We start from the raw sequence: 8,933 nt of genomic DNA, 5'->3' as shown, positions 1-8,933 counted from the left end.
GGTCTTTATTTGATATCTGGTAGTGCAACAGGAACTTTAGGTAGCTAGTGACCAAAAAGTTGTGAGTCTAAATGTTATCAAATTCACGGAAACCATGTGTTTGATGCCCTTACCTGTTCCAGCTGTTAACACGAGCTGTCCTCCCCAATTAAGGTGCCACCAACCTCCAGTTGTGTAGTTTTGTGTTATGTTGGCATTTTTCATCCCCATTTTGTCACATTTATTTCACATTCATTTCACATGGGATCATGTTTTATGTTATGTTATCACATGTGAAGTTTTATGTTATCACATGTAGCTTGACATGTGGTAACTTCAAATTAAATCACATTCAATAAATGCGTTTTTTCGTAAGAGATGTGTCAAAAAGATGAAACAATATAACAGGCTGACATTGTTAAAAAAACTATATTTTATAGGCGCAGTTAAATTCCGAGTGTAATAATTTAACGGCGGAAGTAAAGAAAAAGTAGTCTACATCCCTTTATTAAACGGTCACAATTCAATTAGTCAGACTGACTTCCATGGAGCCGTGCACGCGGCCTGACGCACGCTGCCTTCTCCCGCCAGAAGGCAAACCATTGGAATGTTTGCGCATGTAGTAAAGGTTGAATTATGGCCCAGATAAAAAAACAACTCATGTCTACGACGCTAATGCTGAAAACTCCAGCGCCCAGATAAAGGGGCGACTGTGCTCTCTGCTCGACCGCACGAGACAGGGACAAATATGCTCTAGAATTTCAGGAACTTGTTAAAGTTCCAGCTGCGAGGTCTGTGGCGACCTGACCACGGGAATGAATTTCTCCGTGTAGCGTTATTTCATGGTGACAACTCACTGACACGATGTAGTAGGCTACTAGACAGGCTCTGCCACACTCGCCTAGTGTGGTGGCAGTGGATTTGTTTTATAGTCCTATAAATTCTAGATATCTAATTAGCCTAACATAGTCAAATCATTGAGGTGTCAAAACTGTTGAATGGAAATTATGAAAATTCCCATCATTGCATAGGGCCTACATCTTTCTCATAAAGCCTACTTTAAATAAATGGTTGCACAATTCTAATCCGAAATGTGAATAGACATAGGTGCCTACGTATTGACTGACTCACTTTCTACACAAGGAGGAGGGGAAAGAGAACCACTTCTCCCAATGTTTAAAGTTCTGTTTTGCTTCTTTTTAAAACAGATTGTGTAACTTCCTCTCTTGCTCTTTTTAAATTGACCTTGGCCTCATTGTCTGGCCTAGTAGTATGACAGTATGTGAATAGTGAATGGCCTATGCTTCTTAAAGCCTACTAAGGTCAATGTCTGCCCCTGTGGAAATCTAATTAGCATAATACAAACATCCCTATAAAAATCTGTCAGTTTATTAAGATAGAGATGTTTTTTTGCACTTCTGTGACAGAGCTAGAGCTGTGTTTGTCAGATGATGAGACATCCGGAAAATCGGTTTGTCCTACAAACTATTATGACCCCTCTATGGAAAGATGAAACTCAACCACAATGGTGTTCTCCATTTCTCTCTGCGACCGCCACAAGCCTCTTTGGACTCTTCTGAAGTCAGTCCAGCCGACCTGCCTACTTCCGTCCGAACAGTTTGGGCTACACATCAATATGAGGTGAGACTCTCACAAGCATGTACATCTGTTGTTTTGATCGAGGGCTCCAACAAGTGGAAGGAAGCATTTGGAAAGTATTCAGACCCCTTCACTTTTTCAACATTTTGTTACGTTACAGCCTTATTCTAAAATTAATCATATTGTTTTTCCCCCTCATCAATCTACACACAATACCCTATAATGACAAAGGAAAAACAGGTTTTTATTTTGTTTGGCAAAAAATAAAAAGATCACATTTACATAAGTATTAAGACCCTTTACTTAGTACTTTGTTTAAGCACCTTTGGCAGCGATTACAGGTTTGAGTCTTCTTGGCTATGACGGTACAAGGTTGGTACACCTGTATTTGGGGAGTTTCTCCCATTCCTCTCTACAGATCCTCTCAAGCTCTGTCAGGTTGGATGGGGAGCGTCACTGCACAGCTATTTCCAGGTCTCTCCAGAGATGTTCGATCGGGTTCAAGTCAGGGCTCTGGCTGGGCCACTCAGGACATTGAGACTTGTCCCGAAGCCACTCCTGCGTTGTCTTGGCTGTGTGCTTAGGGTTGTTTCCCTGTTGGAAGGCGAATCTTCACACCAGTCTGAGGTCCTGAGTGCTCTGCAGCAGGTTTTCATCAAGGACCTCTCTGTGCTTTGCTCCATTCATCTTTCCCTTGATCCTGACTAGTCTTCCCGTCCCTGCCGCTGAAAAACACCCCCACGGCATGATGCTGCCACCACCATGCTTCACCTTTATTTAACCAGGTAGGCCAGTTGAGAACACCTTTATTTAACCAGGTAGGCCAGTTGAGAACACCTTTATTTAACCAGGTAGGCTAGTTGAGAACACCTTTATTTAACCAGGTAGGCCAGTTGAGAACACCTTTATTTAACCAGGTAGGCCAGTTGAGAACACCTTTATTTAACCAGGTAGGCCAGTTGAGAACAAGTTCTCATTTACAACTGCGACCTGGCCAATATAAAGCAAAGCAGTGCGACACAAACAACACAGAGTTACACATAAACAAACGTACAGTTAATAACACAATAGAAAACTATATGTACAGTGTGTGCAAATGTAGAAGAGTAGAGAGGTAAGGCAATAAATAGGCCAGAGGCGAAATAATTACGATTTAGCATTAACACAAGAGTGATAGATGTGCAGATGATGTTGTGCAAGTAGAGATACTGGAGTGCAAAAGAGCAACAAAAGAAAACATGGGGATGAGGTAGTTGGGTATTTACAGATTCAATGTGCCTGTACACAGCCATCAGTAACCTGCTCTGACAGCTGATGCTTAAAGTTAGAGAGGGAGATATATGACTCCAGCTTCAGTGATTTTTGCACTTCGTTCCAGTCATTGGCAACAGAGAACTGGAAGGAAAGGCGGCCAAAGGAAGTGTTGGCTTTGGGGATGACCAGTGAAATATACCTGCGGAAGCGCATGCTGCAGGTGGGTGTTGCTATGGTGACCAGTGAGCTGAGATAAGGTGGGGATTTACCTAAAAAGACTTATAGATTACTTGGAGCCAGTGGGTTTGGCGACGAATATGTAGTGAGGGCCAGCCAATGAGAGCATACAGGTCGCAGTGGTGGGTAGTATGTGGGGCTTTGGTGACAAAACAGATGGCACTATGATAGACTACAGCCAGTTTGCTGAGTAGAGTGTTGGAGGCTATTTTGTAAATGACATCGCCAAAGTCAAGGATCGGTAGGATAGTCAGTTTTACGAGGGTATGTTTGGCAGCATGAGTGAAGGAGGCTTTGTTGCAAAATAGGAAGCCGATTCTAGATTTAATTGTGGATTGGAGATGCTTAATGTGAGTCTGGAAGGAGGGTTTACAGTCTAACCAGACCCATAGGTATTTGTAGTTGTCCACATATTCTAAGTCAGAACCGTCCATAGTAGTGATGCTAGTCGGGCAGCAGGGTGCGGGCAGCAATCGGTTGAAGAGCATGCACTTAGTTTTACGAGCATTTAAGAGCAGTTGGAGGCCCCGGAAGGAGTGTTGTATGGCTTTGAAGATCTTTTTAAAGTTTGTTAGCACAGTGTCCAAAGAAGGGCCAGGTGTATACAGAATGGTGTCGTCTGCGTAGAGGTGGATCAGAGAATCACCAGCTGCAAGAGCGACATCATTGATATATGCAGAGAAAAGAGTCGGCCCGAGACTTGAACCCTGTGGCACCCCCATAGAGACTGCCAGAGGTCCGGACAACAGGCCCTCCGATTTGACACACTGAACTCTATCAGAGAAGTAGTTGGTGAACCAGGCGAGGCAATCATTTGAGAAACAAAGGCTGTCGAGTCTGCCAATAAGAATGTGGTGATTTACAGAGTCGAAAGCCTTGGCCAGGTCGATGAATAGGGCTTCACAGTAATGTCTCTTATCGATGGCAGTTATGATATCGTTTAGGACCTTGAGCGTGGCTGAGATGCACCCATGACCAGCTCTGAAACCAGATTGCATAGCGGAGAAGGTACGGTGGGATTAGAAATGGTCGGTAATTTGTTTGTTAACTTGGCTTTCGAAGACCTTAGAAGGACAGGATAGGATAGATATAGGTCTTTAGCAGTTTTGGTTTAGAGTGTCACCCCCTTTGAAGAGGGGGATGGCCGCGGCAGCTTTCCAATATTTGGGAATCTCAGAAGATACGAAAGAAGGTTGAACAGGCTAGTAATAGGGGTTGCAACAATTTCAGCAGATAATTTTAGAAAGAGAGGGTCCAGATTGTCTAGCCCAGCTGATTTGTAGGAGTCCAGATTTTGCAGTTCTTTCTGAACATCAGCTATCTGGTTTTGGGTGAAGGAGAAATGATGGGGGCTTGGGCGGTTTGCTGTGGAGGGTGCCTAGCAGTTGACCAGGGTAGAGGTAGCCAGGTGGAAAGCATGGCCAGCCATAGAGAAATGCTTATTGGAATTCTCAATTATTGTGGAATTTATTGGTGGTGACAGTGTTTCCTAGCCTCAGAGCAGTGGGCAGCTGGGAGGAGGTGCTCTTATTTCCCATGGACTTTACAGTGTCCCAGAACTTCTGGGATTAAAATGTATATTTGAAAAAGCTAGCCTTAGCTTTCCTAACTGCCTGTGTATATTTGTTCCTAACTTCCCTGAAAAGTTGCATATCACGGGGGCTATTCGATGCTAATGCAGAACGCCACAGGATGTTTCTGTGCTGGTAAAGGGAAGACAGGTCTGGAGTGAACCAAGGACTATATCTATTCCTAGTTCTACATTTTTTGAATGGAGCATGCTTATTTAAGATGGTGAGGAAGGCACTTTTAAAGAATGACCAGGCATCCTCTACTGTCGGGATGAGGTCAATATCATTGTAGGGATACCCCGGCCAGGTCGATTAGAAAGGCCTGCTCGCAGAAGTGTTTTAGGGTGTGTTTGATAATGATGAGGGGTGGTCGTTTGATCGCAGACCCATTACGGATGCAGGCAATGAGGCAGTGATCGCTGAGATCTGGATTGAAACAGCAGAGGTGTATTTGGAGTGCGAGTTAGTTAGGATGATATCTATCAGGGTGCCTGTGTTTATGGATTTGGGGTTGTACCTGGTAGGTTCATCGATAATTTGTGTGAGATTGAGGGCATCAAGCTTAGATTGTTGTATGGCCGGGGTTTTAAGCAAGTCCCAGTTTAGATCACCTAGTAGCATGAGCTCTGAAGATAGATGGGGGGCAATCAATTCACATATGGTGTCCAGGGCACAGCTGGGGTCAGAGTGTGGTCTATAGCAAGCGGCAACGGTGAGAGACTTGTTTCTGGAAATGCACATTTTTAAAAGTAGAAGCTTGAATTGTTTGGGTACAGACCTGGTTAGTAAGACAGAACTCTGCAGGCTATCTTTGCAGTAGATTGCAACACTGCCCCCTATGACAGTTCTATCATGGCGGAAAATGTTATAGTTAGCGATGGAGATTTCAGGGTTTTTGGTGGTTTTCCTAAACCAGGATTCAGACACGGCTAAGACATCCGGGTTGGCAGAGTCTGCTAAAGCAGGGAGTAAAACAAACTTAGGGAGGAGGCTTCTAATGTTAACATGCATGAAACCAAGGCTTTTACGGTTACAGAAGTCAACAAATGTGAGTACCTGGGGAGTGGGAGTGGAGCTAGGCACTGCAGGACCTGGATTAACCTCTACATCACCAGAGGAACAGAGGAGAAGTAGGATAAGGGTATGGCTAAAGGCTATACGAACTGGCCGCCTAGCACGTTCGGAACAGAGAGTGAAAGGAGCAGGTTTCTTGGCACGATAGCATAGATTCAAGGCACAGTGTACAGACAAAGAAAGGTAAGGTAGGATGTGAGTACAATGGAGGTAAACCTAGGCATTGAGTAATGATGAGAGAGGTATAGTCTCTAGAGACATTTAAACCAGGTGATGTCATCGCATATGTAGGAGGTGGAACAACATGGTTGGTTAAGGCATATTGAGCAGGGCTAGAGGCTCTGCATTGAAATACGACAGTAATCACTAACCAGGACTGTAATGGACGAGGCATATTGATAATAGAGAGAGGCATGCGTAGCCAAGTGATCATATGGGTCCAGTGAGTGTTTGGGCTGGCATGGGACACTGCGATTCAGACAGTTAGCAGGCCGGGGCTAACAAGCTAGCAGTTAGCAGACCGGGGCTAGCAAGGTAGCAGTTAGCAGACCGTGGTTAGCAAGCAAGCAGTTAGCAGACCGGCGCTATCAAGCTAGCAGTTAGCAGACCGGGGCTAGCAAGTTAGCCGAAGGGCCTTTGGGGGACGTCTCGATGGAGGTAAGTCTGTTTTTCCTCCAAGTGCGGTGACGTCGATAGACCAGTAATGGATTAGTAGGGTTCCAAGTAGCTCTAGATAGCTAGCAGGCCGCGGTTAGCAGAATGGGCCTTCAGCGGAAGTCTCGCCTGAGGGGCCTGTTGGCATCCTCAGGCAGATTACGTCGGTATTCCAGTCGTAGAGGATTGGCGGGGTTCCGTGAATGGAAACAGGATGTACCTGAGCTCATTTCTAATGTCATAGCAAAGGGTCTGAACACTTATGTAAATAAGATATTTCAGTTTTTTTTATGTTTAATAATACATTTCCAAAAATGTCTAAAAACCTGTTTTCGCTTTGTCATCATGGGATATTGTGTGTAGATTGATGAGGAACATTTATATTTAATTTAATCCATTTTAAAATAAGATTGTAACGTAACAAAATGTGGAAAAAAATCAAGGAGTCTGAATACTTTCCGAATGCACTGTATATAAGGAGACTGTTTAGTGCCAAAAACATGTAAAAAACAACAACAAATGTTTCCTTATCTTTCTTATAAATCTTTCTTATATGTCTCAGATATAGGACAGACACCTCAGAACAAACTGTCTATTGATTTTTTGGGGGAACTATCTGTTGTTCCAAGTTGTGAATCTGTTATTAAATGCGTTTGTGTTGGCCAACAGCAGTAAAACCAATTACAATTTTTCATCAAATATTATTTTTAATATTATATTTTTAAAACTTCAAGGGATCTTAAAATTGTAAATCAAATTGCCAAATGATCATTGGTATGACCTTCTGAAAACAATTCCATATACAGTGGCTTGAGAAAGTATTCATCCCCTTGGCATTGTTCCTATTTTGTTGCCTTACAACCTGGAATTAAAATAGATTTTTGGGGCGTTTGTATCATTTGATTTACACAACATGTCTACCACTTTGAAGATGCAAAATATTTTTAACTGTGAAACAAACAAGAAATAAGACAAAAAAACAGAAAACTTGAGCGTGCATAACCATTCACCCCCCCAAAGTCTACTCTACTTTGTAGAGCCACCTTTTGCAGAAATTACAGCTGCACATCTCTTCGGGTATGTCTCTATAAGCTTGGCACATCTAGCCACTGGGATTTTTGCCCATTCTTCAAGGCAAAACTGCTCCAGCTCCTTCAAGTTGGATGGGTTCTGCTGGTGTACAGCAATCTCTAAGTCATGTCACAGATTCTCAATTGGATTGAGGTCTGGGCTTTGACTAGGCCATTCCAAGACATTTACATGTTTCCCATTAAACCCCTCGAGTGTTGCTTTAGCAGTATGCTTAGGGTCATTGTCTGCTGGAAGGTGAACCTCCATCCCAGTCTCAAATCTCTGGAAGACTGAAACTGTTTTCCCTCAAGTAATTTCCCTGTATTTAGCGCCATCCATCATTCCTTAAATTCTGACCAGTTTCCCAGTCCTTGCCGATGAAAAACGTCCCCACAACATGATGCTGCCACCACCATGCTTCACTGTGGCGATGGTGTTCATGGGATGATGAGAGGTGTTGGGTTTGCACCAGACATAGAGTTTTCCTTGATGACCAAGAAGCTAAATGTTTGTCTCATCTGACCAGAGTTCCTTCTTTCATATGTTTGGGGAGTCTCCTACATGCCTTTTGGTGAATACCAAACGTGTTTGCTTATTTTTTTTCTTTAAAACCTCTTGGTACTAGGGGGCAGTATTTTCATTTTTTGGGGAAAAAACGTTCCCGTTTCCAAAACTGTAAAGATATTGTCTGTGAGTATAACAGAACTGATGTTGCAGGCGAAAGCCGGAGAAAAATCCAATCCGGAAGTGCCCCAGGTTTTGAAAGCGCTGCGTGCCAATGAGTCCCTATTGAACTGTGAGTGTGCTATGAACCAGCTTACGCTTTCTACGTATTCCCCAAGGTGTCTACAGCATTGTGACGTAGTTTTACGCATTTATGTTGAAGAATAGCCGTAGGCGGCCACAATGCGTAAGTGGTCACATGGTGGCTCCGAGAGAGATTCCTGCGTAAAATACAGAGGTAGCCATTACTACCTCCTACTGAAAAACTAATTGTCCCGATGGATATATTATCGAATAGATATTAGAAAAACACCTTGAGGATGGATTATAAACAACGTTTGCCATGTTTCTGTCGATATTATGGAGACGTGAAGAACAAACGGAGCTATTTCGCCTACAAAAACAATCCTTTGGGAAAAAATGAACTTTGGCTATCTACCTGGGAGTCTCGTGAGTGAAAACATCCGAAGTTCATCAAAGGTAAACGATTTAATTTGATTTGTGACAAGGTTGTCTGCTGCTAGCAAGGCATAATGCTATGCTAGGCTATCGATAAACTTACACAAATGCTTGTCTAGCTTTGGCTGTAAAGCATATTTTGAAAATCTGAGATGACAGAGTGATTAACAAAAGGCCCTATGACCCTATGTCTCAATATATTTCATTTGTGATTTTCATGAATAGGAATATTTTCTAGGGATATTTATGTCCGTTGCGTTATGCTAATTATTGTCAGGCGATGTTTTCGCTCCCGGGCCTGGATGGGGAATA

The sequence above is a fragment of the Oncorhynchus clarkii genome, chromosome 20 (assembly GCF_045791955.1).
Source record: "Oncorhynchus clarkii lewisi isolate Uvic-CL-2024 chromosome 20, UVic_Ocla_1.0, whole genome shotgun sequence".
Classification (NCBI taxonomy): domain Eukaryota; kingdom Metazoa; phylum Chordata; class Actinopteri; order Salmoniformes; family Salmonidae; genus Oncorhynchus; species Oncorhynchus clarkii.
This window is presented reverse-complemented; position numbering follows the sequence as displayed.